A 15,472-nucleotide genomic window follows, 5' to 3' on the forward strand; every position below is an offset into this window, starting at 1 on the left:
ATGACCCACACACCCTGGGAGAGTACCCTCAATGTGTGTTGGTTATTAGTTTGTTTCTGAAAAATAAAACACAACATTTGAAGTTTGGTGGATGGCCATTAAAAGCAATGGGGATATCAACAAAACCTTTTGCACACTGGAAGGAACCACCATGTCAGTGGTTCCTACAGCAGTTCTTCTAACTATACAGAGATGACTGCTTGGCCACCCGTTTTCTCTAAATTTGACATGCAGTGGCCCAACCCCGCCCCTTCCCCTCTACGGAAGGAATACCATCTGTCAAACTCTAAATAAGGTATTTTGTTATTTCATCTCTGTATTAATAGTTTTGCCGTTTTCATATGCAGATTCTATAAATAATGTAACAGGTGGCAACATTTCTGAAATCAGATTTTGCTAATAAGCTATCATTTGTGTGATGTGTCAATCATTAAAGTAATTTAAATCTTCTTCATTGAAGTCAACAGGAGATCCCTCATTAAAGTGAAGAATAATTTTTGATGGAATTTGTACACGTTGGCTCATGCTTGCTTCAAATGTGAGTCTGACATATGATTCTTTATATTAGTCTCTTGTAAGCTGACAGAGTGGCCAAGACAATTCCATTCTTCAATAGATTTCTTACAGTGCATAAAGTGGTGTTTAACTTTGGCAAGCACAATAGGTTCTAGCACTGTTATTAGTTCATATCAATAGAATAAAAGAAAATGTCTTAGCAAATAGACATTTCCCTGCTTGGGTTCTCATGTTATTTTTCTTCTTTTCTGAGTTAATGTTTAAAAATCCTGTTGTATCCTTATTGCAGCATCATGTTTTTAAGAGCTGGTTGAAAATGGTGGCATCCAAAGTACATCATCCGAATGAAAGTCTTCATGTGATATTCATTCTGACTGAATATTGAAGCATTAACATCTAAATCCTCTTCATTAACATCTCTTAGTTTGTCAACTACTTCTGATGTTGACGGGTCACCTTTAAGAGCCATTATAAACGAATCTCGTTTATTTGTTCGTCCATGTGAAAATACAATTTCTTCCTCAAAAGGTGATGTTAGCATTTATTTCGATGTCCTGCTGTCTATGATCAGATCACAGTCTTTTCCAAAGAGATGTTCTCGCAAATATGTTAATACCACAGCTAGCGCCAGTTGACAGATTTCCATCATTTTCTGCGATTATTTGTTGATCTGCTCAGTGTCATCATGTCCCTTTCCCTCAGTGTTGTTGGTCATTGCAGAAACACTTTTGATAAAATAATCTGTCCTGCTCTTACCTTGATACAAAATGTTAGCCTCAAGTGCTACCATGAAATTAGTAAAAACCTAATCTTACTATTCAATAACATTTTTAACAATATTTCTTGTGCTGATCTCAAACATTTCAGTTTCATTTATTTACCAAGGAGCAGGAGTATTTCGTTAAGAAGCTGTACACAGCAACAAGGGGTTGGTGTAGAGGATGGTATATTTTTTGGTGGAGACGAGTAGAGCAGGTGAAGTGTATGAGAAATGATAAGTGGTCTTAATAACCAGTACATATCTTTGATCATGTATTCATAGGCTTATCTTGCACCATGAAAGGGTAGCCTGGTGACGAAGCGCAGAGTACGCGCCAAGGGCGCGCTGCAGGCTCACCAAAGGCAAGCCCATCTGTGCCCATCTGCATCCGACCAGGACCAAGGGCCAGGATCCCTGCTCCTTTAATAGCACCCTGAAAGGTCTTCTCCTTGAACCAGCTAAAATCACTTCACCCAGCCCGCTTAGAGGCATGATCATCGTTGATTTATCTCTTAATCCGCAAGGACTGCTGCAAACATTGCCACTTCTTCTGTAATCCCAAGGACCACATAATAGTTGTAGATAATACATTGAGCGCCTGTCCCACAGATGCTGAGAGCAGGAATGCTTCGACACGGGGTGCCCCGATCAGAAGCAGTCACCGCTTCTGTAGTATAAATTGTCGCTTTCTGACTAACCACCAACAACATATCCACGGCCTCCTTGTGGATAATGCCCTGATGCTGTGTTCCTAACAGAAATATGGCTACATGAAGCATCTCTGCCAGATGTCATTGCCACACTACCTTCTAACTACTGCATCGCTAGAAAGGATCAGAAAGATAAAATAGGGGGGGGGGTTTAGTCATTATTTACAGAGACGTCTTTCAGTGCAAATAGAGGAGCTCCCTTCTTCATCTTGAGATGCCCTTCTCTTTTCGCTTGGCATCATACCTAAATTCACAGTCTCCGTCCTCCTAATTTATCGACCCCCCAGCTATGCCAGGAATTGGTGCTCTACAATACCCAACCTAATCTCTCCCTATATATTTAAAAGTGCCAGTTTTTCCCTACTAGGAGATGTACACATGCATCTAGAAGACGTCACCTGCAAACTAAGTTAGGTTCTGATTGAGGACCTAGGCACCCTAAACCTCAAGCTAATTAACTCTTCCCACACACAAAGCAGGTCACTTGTTGGACCCCATTTTTCCCAACATCACAGAACTTACCACGGACCCACCCATGCCACTATTCGGGTCAGACTACTTCACAGTGCCCTTCTGCATACCCTATCACTCCACACCCACTCCCGCAGCAGCCAGGCCCAAAGTCATGGCCAGAAACTGGGCCAGATTAGACATTCCCATCTTCAACACATGTCTGTCAAACACCTCACCCCAACTGGCACAGAAGGTTAACTAAGATCAACCCACAGTTGACAAACGACAATGGGACTTTCTCAACATAATCTTACCATCCAAGCTTAAATCTGTGTCCAGACAGCATCCTCCTGCCCCCTGGTTTAATGAGACTTTACAGGAAGAAATGAAATTTGTATGCAGCTGGAAAGGGCCTTGAGGAAGCTATATGATACGAATTCAAAATTAAAATACAAGACAGCCTTGAATCAATACCTTATGCACTGTAGAAAGGCCCAACCTTCCTTCTACTCCCAAAAAATTGCAAAAGCACACAACTGCCCCAAAACATTTTTCAAAGTGGTCCAGGATCTGTCAGACCCCAGAAATGTTGTTCCTCATCCCTCACTGTCACAAGCCCAATGCGAAGAGCTGGCAAAGTGACAAACATTCAGCTCACTCTATATACAGCAAGAACTGGCAAAACCCAGCCTGGGAGCATCAGTCCAAATTCCAGTCCCTCTCCTTCCTCCACCAATGATGAAAATCCCTTGGTTATGAGCCGACCGCTGGTTAGACTACAATCCCTGCTCCCCCTGACTATTTTTGTTTTCTGGACCTTTTGCAGTCTAACACATCTGGCTCCCAACATTATCCTCTCCCCCCAGCCAAGCTGAGTGCTCTGAGCCCACACCTCAGGCCTCTACTGGTAGATCATGTGAACTCCTCTCTACACGAGGGGCATCTATTCAAAACATACAATGGTGCTTGCTTTGTTAAAAAACACCCCACCTGGACCCGGCTAATTGGTCTCACTTTAGACCCATTTCTCTGCTGTCTATTCTCTCCAAAATACTGAAGAAACATGTCAACATCCAAGTCACATCATTTGTGGAAGCCCAGAATGCCCTTCACTCCTCCAAGTCAAGATTTCAAGTGAAGCACAGTACCAAATCAGCCCTTCTAGAAGTCATGGTACATCTTAGACCGCTCATAGACAAGGGAGGCACAGTCACACTGATCTTACTAAACCTCAGCATTACTTTCAACACTGTGTCTTATGACATTCTTGCCAAAAGAAGGACACAACTGGGTCTTTAAAGCATGGCGCTTGCTTGGCTGACCTCCATCTTGTTGGATCGCACTTTTCAGGTCTTCTCGAAGAATGTAGTGTCCAGCGCACACTCACTCAACTCGAAAGTTACACAGGGTTCTGCTCTGAGCCCCATGCTTTTTAACATTTATGCCCGCCCTTTTGCAGAACCAGTGGAAAACTATGGCATTGCCCTATTCGCCTACGCAGACGACACCCAGATCATTATCTCGCCATTGTCCAAACAGTACGTTATCTTGGAAGATCTCAACTGCTGCCTCTGGCTTATTTCCACTCGGATGAATACCAACTCTCTCAAATTTAATTGAGATAAGACTGAAGTTATGGTATTGGGTAAGAATCCCCAGCTTTGGGGGCCTAACCGCTGGCCTGCCAAGCTGGGAGCACTCCCCCAAACCCAGCAACAAGGGGAAGAACCTTGGCTTGTGGCTGGACTCAACCCTGTCCATGAAGCCACATGCAGCTAAAGCGGCTTCCTCTTGTTTCACTATTGTGAAATGACTCAACCAGATCTTTTGGATACTTCCTTTTTTAGCCCAAAGAACTGTCGTCCAAGTCATGATACTATCTTGGTACCATCCTGTACATAGGGGCAGATAAGGCTGTGATCGGACGCCTCCAGGTGGTTCAAAACTATGCTGTCATGCTTCTGTTCCTGCTTCCCTAACACTCTTCTGTATCTTGTCTCCTTTTTGACCTTCACTGGCTTACAGTAGACAAGCAAAATAATTTTAAGGCCCTTTGCTTCATGTATAAAATCAACTTGTGCTCAGGATCTTTGTACCTGCACAAACTTGCCTTGCCCCACCAACCCCCTCACAGTTTGCGTTTGAGCAACAAATCCTTCTTTACTGTTTCCAGAGTCAGGCGCACCCAGATGGGTGGTCACTCTTTCTCTTTCTTGGGCCCCAAGTTATGGAACACTCTCCCTGAGTCTCTGAGATGCTGCACCTCCCTATCCACTTTCCTCAATGCATTAAAAACCTGGTTATTTTATGTTGCACTTCTAAGCTGTCTCCTGTACTCAAAGTGCTGGGAAGCCACCCGGGTAGCTACGTGCTATACAAGAACTTAATCATAATAATAATATCACATAATTGAATTATCAGGCGAGAGGAATGAAGATATAAGTGGGAATGGGACAGATCGTAGTCTGTCACTACTGCAATTCTTGTTCTATGTAGTGTTCTTTCAGAGCAGAGTTGAACATTCGAAAGGATGAGATTGAATGAGGATGGAAAGGAGGTCCACTGGAGACAACCAAGTAACTTGAAGAACCACAAGCTCAGCACAGAGCATGGAGTTTTTTGGGAGTGATGACAAGAACACACACACCAATTAAGGTTTTAGTAAATGTTAATGCCACATAGCTCAAAATACATAGGGGCCCTTACAACACACCACGAGAAGGGTTTCAGTAAGGTTGTTTGGGGCCCATCAATTTCATTGAAGGCGAGAATGATAGCTTGAACTGGTTTCTTATTGACTAACAGCCAACCTTATTGTTATTGTTTGAGGTGTGGTTGTGCCTAGGGTGGTTGCACAAGTTCTTTGTGTCATGGTGAAATGTAGTACCTTTCCCAGAGGTTTCCTGAAGTAATAGGGGAAACTCACTAGCAATTTTTTACTTTGCTCAAGTTTGCTGTTTCTCGACTGTGGGGAGAGGTATATTTGGGTATTTTTGTCTACAATTAGTACTGTAGCCTTGCAGTTAGAAAAGCATCCATGCTTGTAGTACTGCGATTTATGGCTGATGTTCCTGTGGTTATAGTGTTGGAGGGAAAATGGATAGGGTTGGAAAGAGAGCTAGACGTCAAAGGGGCAGACAAGAATGTTTTCCCCATTTTGGCTGGGATTAGCATGAGCGAGCAGAGTGCCATCCACTAACAGCTGGTTATAAAACAGCCAAACATCAGTGACTGGAGGTGGAGAGTTCTGATATGATTTGACCAGAATTTATGAGCATTGTCTACTGTTGGACTTGGCCCTCTCTGCAGGGTCACCCTCAAACATTTGCCTTCACCCCTCCTGTTTTTTTAACCAGTTTCTGTTGACTTTTAGTACTCTTTGCACTTTACTACTGCTAATCAGGGGTAAAGTGCTTGTGCTCTCTTAAACATGGTAAAATTGGCTAACACCCAAATAGCACATTTAATTTACTTTTAAGTCCCTGGTAAAGTGGTACTACATGTATTCAGGGCCTGTAAATTAAAAGCTATTAATGGGCCTGCAGCACTTATGGTGCAACCTACTTAAGTAGCCTATTAAACCATCTCAGGTCTGCCTTTGCAGCCTGCCATTTAGGCCTGGTAAAATAAACATTTGGCCAGGCCTAAACCTTCATTTTTTATATGTACAATTCCCTCCTAGACAGATTCCTAAACTGCCCATAGGATAGGGTGCATTGTATTTAAAAATGCAGACATGCACTTTACACAGATTGAGACTTAAAAGCTCTCAAATTTGTTTTTCACTATTGCAAGGCCTACCTCTCCCATAGAATAACATTGGGTTACCTTACTACAAATAATAAGTAATAACTTTTTTGGGGAGTCATAAGGAAGGTCATGTTTGGTGTCTGAGGAATTGTTATTTAAAATAATTGTTAATGGTAAAGTCGGATTTTATGTCACAGTTATAAAAATGCCACTTATAGAAAGTTTTAATTTTCTCGTCCTAAAAATTGGTAATTGGAGCCTGTTTCCTGGGTCGCATGACTAGGTATATTTGTCAATTGGCCTCTGTGTATTACTTCCAGACATGGGCATTCTGACTTGATGAGGGGGGTAGAGCTATCACCATTCACACGTGCATCTCAAAGGCACTCATCCAACAGGCTCAAAAAGAAATTCACACTCGCCTTTTATACTCCCAGACAGACTGGGACCAGAAAGGGAGGCAGAAAATTCCGAAAAATCTGTGTTGGGGAAACTCTAGATGCTTCACCCAATTCAAGGGTCACACTAGATATAAAAATAAGACACCCAGTTTAACTCTTCAGTACACATCTGGACCTGTGGATACCATAGAAGAAGTACTGCCCTGCTGCTTGAGGCCTGCCCTGCTGTCTGAGAAGGAATACTGGACCGGCATCTTTCATCCTAGGTTGAAGTGACTCCAAGTGTCAGCTAACTGACTTCCTGTTCTGAGCCACTAGGTACACAAAAATCCAAAGGTCTCTCTGATGTGCCTTCCCAGGTTCAGGGCCCTTCGTGTGGCACCATTTGAGCTCCTTCTTGAAAAAAAGAGAACTACTGAAGTTTTGGGCACTTTGCAACCACGAACTTGCCCAATTGCACCAAGATCTAGCCACCCATGGCAACATCAATGCGAAGCTCCAGTGGACCGTTCTCCTTGCGCTACAGTGACTGCCAGCGGTGGGACATCTGCTCTTCGTGCCTCGGCATTGACTGCCTGTGATGGCAGCTAATGAATAGCTCCAGCAACGACCATCCTTGACGCCCCACAGAATCTTTGCTCTACAGGGATGATCAACCGTGTTGCCCCGCCTGCTCTTCGAGCTACAGCAACAACCATCCACAATGCTCTCCCTGACTCTTACAGCCCCCTTCACCATGAACTGACCTTTTTGAGCTGGACTTCAGAAGGTAACTTTTTCAGTGGGACTAACCTGGCTCCTGTGTCTGTCCTGTGCTTTATCAAGGTCATCTTGAACTTTTGACTTTCGCCCGGTCTTGCATGGCTAGAAAGCCATGAGGTGTGCTTTGTGCTTTTAGGCGCTATACTTACCATAAAACTTTAAAATTGCACATTGACATTTCTACTGATTGGATTTTTGCCATTTTGGTGAAAAATATTTTAATACACTTTATTAGTTTCTTCTAAATGTGTGGGATTGTTCTTGTGTTATCTTTTCACTTTATTACCATTTGTGTGCTGCGTAAAAACTTTACACGTTGCCTCTAAGTCAAACATGGCTGCTTTTGTGCCAAGCCACCAGAGGTTTAAGCACATATTAATTTAGTGACTTTTTGTGGTTCAACCTGACAGGGATTGAGGCTCTTCCTTGAGAAGGGCTCGCACCTCACACCACCCTCAACCAACAACCCAATTTCCCACATTGGTGCTCAGTAATGGGATTCAGTACATGTGTTTGTGCAGTGCCATATATAGTTGTTTTGTAACACAAAGATAACAATATAAATAATGTGATACCATTTTGTTGTTTAATGCTACTTAATTTCCCAATTCTTGCTTTTCCCAAATTCACTCTAAGCACCAGGACTCCCTTGGGTAACAGTTGCGCTCTATAAATGTATTTAACATAACATAACACTCTCATTCTAACTGACTGTCTGTGCCTGCGACTCTACCTGCAAGTATGGAGTTTGAGCTCAGCAACCTCAACAGCTACTCTGCTGCTCAGCTCAGAGGATTCTGCAAGGAGAGGAGGGTTCCAACAAAAAGAGGCTTTAAAAAGGAGAAGCTTCAAAAGGCCCTCAGGGCCTAAATGAAGTCCCCCAGTTGCTAAACACAGTAGGGGAGGAGGAGACTATGGAGTAGCAGGAAAAGGACCAGGGTACTGGTCCCGAACTGGCATGGCATATAGAGGAAGGGTGCACTGCCAGGGCAGGGGACATTGTGTCTTCCAATGGGTTGTCCACAGAGAAGCTGGAGGACAGACTGACTGAGAGAGAATTTCAGCTGCAGCTGGCCAAATTCAAATTAGAGGCAGCCAAGTAGGAATCTGTTGCCAAGAGAGAGGCAGCTAATGAGGAGGTTGTTGCCCAGATGGAGTCAGCTAAGAAACAAGTTGCTGCGAAGAGGGCCCTTGAGGGAAGGAAATTGGCCATGGAAGAGGCACCCCGGGCCCTTAATGAAAATAAGTTGCCCCTGGAAGAAAGGAGAATGGACCATGAGCTAAGTCTCAGAGAGCTGGACATCAGGGCCAAATGAGTAGATTCCAGCAGCAATAGTGGCAGCATAAAGTGTTCACTGGAGACAAGAGGTTCCCCATTCCCAAATATCTGGTCCCTGACCTTGTTGTGGAGGATGACATAGATAAGTGGTTTGAAGCCTATGAGGTTGCCCTGGAGATGCACTGGGTCCCTGAATATGACTGGGGGCCAGTCTCTGGAGGCACATATGTAATTGGGGAGATGGATGCCCAGCTGCCCCTAGAAAATGGGGACAAGATGAGGTAAAACCTCATAAAGGATAACCTTATCAAAAATAATGGGCTTACATATGAAATGTATAGGTAGGCATTTAGTGACAGCCAGAAGTTGCCCTGCAGTCTTGGATGGATTATGTGGAGTACTTTTGCAAGGCCCTAGAGGGTTGGGTGAAGTGCAGTGATGTGAAAGATTACAAAGGAGTGTACAATGTATTTGCCAGGGAGCAACTGTTCAGTAATTGATTTTCAGAGATGCACAAACACCTAGTGGATAGTAAGCTGACTGGCCCCAGGGAGCATGCTAAGGAGGAGGACCACTGGCTCAGCTCCAAGGTCCACAAGAATGTGCCTAGGAGTGACCCCAAGAAGGGTGGTTCTGGTTTCTCCAAACAGAGTGATGGGGAGGTCTAGGGAGACACAGAAAGGTCAGAAAATAAGCTGGGGGAATGGGTTTCAATGCCCCGCCTGAAAAACAGGGAGGAGGTTCTAGTGGCCCAAGGCATCCCATTTCCAACCCTGCTGCTTTGAGTGTTCACAGGTTAGGACACAAGCAAGGGGACTCTGTCTGTCTTAAGGAACCACCCACCGGTGGGAATTCTATAGGTGTGGCCAATGTGGCCTAAGGGGGAAATAGTCCCCAGGGACTGCTGGTACAACATGCCCAGTTTCCTTTTGTTGGGACATAGACTCAGAGAGTAGACTTGTGGTCGTGAGGGTGTGAGTCATTGCTTCAAACATGTCACCATGAATGGGATCCCTGCCTCTGCTATGAGGGATACTGGTGCCATGGTAGTGGAAAGGCTGATTTCCCTAGATCAGTCCACTGGACAGGTGTGTAGAGTAACACTGTCCCAGGAGTAGGACTTTTACTGTCTCATGGCTTTGGTATCCCTGGAATTGAGTTGGGAGGTGACCCAGAGGAAGGTCATAGTTAGTACCCAGATGCCAATTGACTACAATCTGGGAAATTATTGCCACCGGTATTAGAGGGCTAGGTAGTGCAGCCACCCAGGACACCCCGAAAGCTCAGGTTTCTGAAGATACCATACCCACGGAGTCAATGCAGAGGCCCTGATAGAGGAGCAGGGGAGGAAAGGCTCACTCAGACTCTGTTCAGCCTCATGGTATAGACCCTGGGCTGGAGAACCAGTCTCAGTCTACGCCCCAGTGAGGAGAGCAGAAGAACACGGCCTAACACTTTGGGACTGTTGCCCCTCACACTGAGAAATTTCAGAGGTCAGAGAAGCCTTGCTGGCCTGGTGCGTTGCTCTTGACACTGACAACTGGCGGAGGCCTCTGTTGGTTGCTATTCTTATGGGCATAGTTTTTCTGGGGTTGGGGAAAGAAGTCTGATGTAAGGGGTGGATTGGACCACATCACTTTGTTGGCCATTGTAGTTCTGTCTGCCTACTGGGATGCATCTGTGAGCAAGTTAAGGTTAGATACTACACAGATAGGGTCCACAGGTGAAGAGAATGATTCCTCATGTTTCGATTCAGTGGCTCAGGAGAGTATTGACAGAGGGATCCAAATGAGTTCAGAGAGGCATAGAAGTGACAAGTGCCTCTGCAGTCGAGGGCCATTGTTCACATATTAGTGCCTGAACAGGGAAGCCCAAAAGAGTTGATTGATATGTTTACCCAGGCTTTAGGCTGGAGAGGTGTCATATTGGACCAAGCCTTCTCTACAATGTCGTTCCCAAACTTTTTGCCTTCATCCCTGCTACATTTAAAACTGTTTTTGTTGGGTTTTGGTTTTAGGACTTTGTGCACTTCACCACTGCTAACAAGTGCTAACGTACTTGTGCTCTCTTCTTTAAACATGCTACGATTGGCGTACACCCAATTGGCAAATTTGTTTATATATCAGTCCCTTGTAAAAGCGGTACTATGAGTACCCAGGGCCTGTAAATGAATTGCTACTAGTGGGACAGTAGCAAGTAAGTAACCCTTTAAAAACATATCTCAGGCCTGCCATTGTAGCCTTTGTGTGAAGTTTTAAACTATTTCGACCTAGAAAAGGAACCTTTTGCCAAGCCTAAACCTTCATTTTTAATAAATGAAATTAAACCCCTAGTAAAAGCGCTAAACAGCCCATAGTACATGGTGCCTTGCATTTTGGGTCGGGTTTCAAGGTATCACCCCTCATCATCCAGGCTAGCTTGAATTCAGTGGCACAGCAAGCAAGGAACCCATGTCTGGGCATTCCCTGGCCACCTAGGGTGATGATAACAACACAACAAGATGATGGATGGAGGGCTGAAACTTTTCCCACTATTCCCCAGTCACAGATCGGGGTTAAATCCATCATTCCTTTGCTCACCATGCCACCCTAGTTTAAACCCAGCCATATGCAAATCAGTCTTGAGCCTGCTACCCATGCGAACATTCCAGCCCAGTCTTACATTAGTATTTTACTATTGCAAGTCCTATCGCTCCCATAAAATAACAATCAGTGAAGACTTTTGTTTGGGAGCAGGAAGGAAAGGTTTTGTGTGCCTACGGCCAGCTCCAGTGTGATCCAGTCCAGCTCTTGAGATCAGCCGTCTGTGTGCGAGGAGATGCGAACCGCTGAGACGCCGCAAAGAATGCTGCCACTCCGAGAAACGCTGCCAAATTGAGGAGGCCGTTCACAGCTCTTGCTCCCCCCTTTGCCCCCCCCCACAAGTTCTCAATTCATAAGTGGCCGTGGGGTTTGAGCGAATTAGAGAGTGCCTGTTAATACACAGTGAAGAGCGACCGCGTTTGGAGGGAGATGGCGGTTGGCGGTAAGCGGCTCGCTTGTCCTTGCAGCTTGCAGTGTGCAGATAGCTTGCGTTTTGCGGCCTAGGTCTTGTGGCCACCGGTGAGCGGCATTGGAAGTTACCCCCCACTCCCTTTATGATGTAAGGGAAGGTCACGGTGAACGTGAAGGGGGGAGGCTGAGAACTGACTGCATTCTGACTGATGCTGAGTCCGGTTCAGAGAGCAGAGCAGAGCAGATACCGTGTTGGTCCGTGGTTGGATCGCGAAAACAGCCAGAACAGCCTTCGACCATGGCACGGCAAAGAGCGGCAAAGAGCAGTAGCTGGCAGTCCGCACCCTAATTTCACCTTAGTTCCACCAGATCTAGTCATTGTGAGCATGTAGTGTTTCTCCGTTTACATGTCTCCGTCTGCATGGTGGCAGCTCCTCCATCAGCCAAGTGTGAGCCAGGTGAACCCCATTACTGAATACTGAACACTGAAGTCAGAATTCTGATACTGACTTTGAGCAGCTGCAAAAATCCACTGGGATTACAGTAGTTTATTATAGGGTGTTCTATAATGCCATTCAGGTGCTTGTGCTCAAACGCAACAGTAGAACCAGATACAGGACTGCTAGGGCCATCTGCGAGCTCAGTAAGTCACTCCACAAAACACCATAGACCCCTTAAACTCAAAAAAACTATCCGGCGAAGGAGAAATAAGGAACACCTCTCACATCTGAAAACTTACCCTTCGGTGATGTCAATGCTCAAAAAGGGTGTAAGATGCTCCAAACGTGGTAAGGGGGGAAAGGAAGTGGAAAAGGAGGTCCACGAAGTCCAGGAGATGGACACCCATGAAAAATTGGAGGATGTTGAGGATGTGGAGGGCGTTCAGTTCGCTCTCCCAGAGTTTAAACCCACCCTTTTCCCCGCCATAATTATCAACCATCAGAACAAGGGCGTGAACATTCAGTTGACGACATTTACACAGCCACGTGGTGGAATTGTTTTACAAACAGTAGGGGAGGATTGTAAGATGGAAACAGATCTAGCTGAGGAAAATGAAGAAGTCTTTCCGAATGAGAACTCGAACAGAAAGAAATTATTATCATTATCTCCATTGGTAGGGTTGGTATCCCTGTTTGATAATCCTCAAGTAACTCCAAGAAGTACTATCGGATGTAATCCACGTCCCCCTCGGTTGAACTTGTGTGAGCCGGCGCAACTGGTGCCACAGTTTATAAATCGTAGCCCAGCATTCGCAAAAACTTAGGACTATACTCTACCGGACATTGCTATTCCACTGGAAAAAAACAAAGAAGTGAAGGCGCACTTGAGAAAGACAAGCACCAAGGATTTGGACCTGGAATTGGGAGTGTTTACGGTTTTATTAGCTGGTCAATCGCATATGCCCACCCTGTACAGCAGTACCCCTACTAGTTTTTCACATGTTCATTCACTAGATCTGTCCGATATAGGGACAGCAGCAGCATTTCTGGATAAGGGGGCAAATAACATCCTGAACTCAGTCGAGTATATACGGGGAGGGGGTACTGTAGAGATTTTTTATGCATTGGAGAGAATTCTCTTTTCAATTTTATCTTTGTTAGAAAAGAGCACTGTAAATTCTGATCATATATTGGAAGTTCTCTCTCCTATATTAAAAGGGGATCCAAGAACTTCATCAGATTAACCAAGCTTGTCGCCCATGCCAGATATGCAATGGAGTGTCTAAATGGGGAATGAAGATAGCGGATCAGGAAGTGAAGGAGGACTTTATAGCTACACCGACCAGAGGTACCCCCCTGGTAAGTTCATACCCAGCTAAGCAACATTTAGAAAGTGCCCAGCATACTAGTCAAGGGGGAAATCTAAATTTAAAAGTAACCTCAGTTGCGCCCCCAGTACGGCTATATCCCATTTTTAAAAAAGGTATCTCAAACAACTCAAGCACGACAGGTCCCCTGAGCAAATTACAGCTAATTGAAGAATTTGCTAATATTTCAGTCACTGCACCCTTAGGGGAGGCCCCTGCACCAAGAGAAAGTAACATCCGACTCAGTCGGAGGGGAAAGAACATAACCAGGATTCGAAGTATCCCAAAATGGAAACAGAAAAAATTGCGGTTCCCTTCTGTATTAGAGGAGTTAAATAGTACAAAATCACCACCTAGTAGAAAGGTTCCAGGGAATCTGGGGCAATCTATATTTAATGGGGATCATAAAGCAGGGATAGATAACGGTAATCTTCCAACCTGCTTGAATAGACGGTATAGACGTGCTCGCTCGTCTGAATCCTTGCCCAGTATCGCCTGAAAGCTCAGGAAAGACCCATCAGGTGCAAGGTAGTGGGTTCTCCGCTGACATGCGCGTTACAATTCCTATAAACTCTAAAGACATTGAAATAACAGTAGGGAGAACTCTAGGAAACAGAGTAATTAACATTATAGGTCCCGAAGTTCAAAGGCCCGGTAGTCCAATACTGGAGGATGAGATGGCCCAGTGGAGCTGGATGGCCGGTGCCCTGAATGGGACAAAAGTAACAAAAAAGCCCATATTGCAGGGGTAGCCAATTAGGAAGCATCCTATTTGGAATTTAGCAGGGGTAGGAAAAATTGACTGTCAGCTCAAATCGTTATTAGAATATGACCCCAAAATAATTTGCCTCCAGGAAACCTGGAAGGGTGGGGATTTTCACTTTGAGAATTTATATGTGTTTTGTTGTGCTGCAAAGACATCTGTAAAAGGGCATGCCAGTGGTGGTTTAGCTATTTTACTTAGCTGTACTATGAAATGGGATCATGTGATTTATATTCATCCCCCAAAGTGTTGTATGGGGGTGAAGTTGAGGATTGGTGAAGATAACTCAGGGCAGCAGTTTTCCTTTTACTGGTAAATGTGTATGTTCCCCCAGGGAGAGCATCGAACTTATTGGTTGATTCAATCTGTATTATGTGCAAAGGATAAGTAATACTGAAGAATGTTCACGGATTATGATGGTGGGTGACTTTAATGCCAAAATATCCAATGGTTCAGTCATGTCCTTTTCAAACCCAGAATTGGAGGAAGTATGGTCTATTCCAGATTCTGTACTGCCCGATCACATAAGACCAGATAAACGAGGCGTGTTACTTTGGCATAATTTGAGAATGTTTGACCTAGTAATGTTAAATGGTAGATTTACAGAGGATTCTCCAGCCTCTTATACTCATCGGGGTGTATTTGGTCACTCATTAATCGATTACATGGTAGTTTCTTACCAACTATTTAGTGTATGTACTCAATTTAATGTTTTTGCTACAAGTATGAGTGACCATAGCATTTTGTCTGTGAAAGTAGATATAGAAATCGAGAAACCTGAATTCTGGAATCATAGGGATGAGAAGGTTTTATATAATCGCAGTAACTGGCGCACTAGCTGGTCAAATAATCTGCTCCCAAATTTTAGGAGAGTCTTTGAAAATACTGCTTTTATTTGTACTCAAGAAACCCCTATTGATAGGTTTGAGAGAGTCTTGGTTGCAATAAGAACGTTTGGAAGAAAAAAGCAAGTTGGCAGTTCTGTACCATCAGTATTTATATCAGGGGAAATTAAAAAATTGAATCGGAAAATTAACGCATTAATTAGAGAACAATTTAGATTGTCTACGATACCAAGGCAAAAGAAAATTAACAGATTAAAACAAGTAAGGAAAAGGAAAACGGTTTCGGAACGTTGAAGGGCTGAAGACTTAAATTGGGTTAAACTTCGAGAGGTTGCCCAATCTGGCGACACCAGGAAATATTGAGCACTGATATAGAAAATATTTGCGATGGGAGAGAGAAGTCAAAACCTATTTTGATTTCAGAAGCAGAATG

The sequence above is a fragment of the Triturus cristatus genome, chromosome 12, assembly GCF_964204655.1.
Source record: "Triturus cristatus chromosome 12, aTriCri1.1, whole genome shotgun sequence".
In the NCBI taxonomy this organism is placed as follows: domain Eukaryota; kingdom Metazoa; phylum Chordata; class Amphibia; order Caudata; family Salamandridae; genus Triturus; species Triturus cristatus.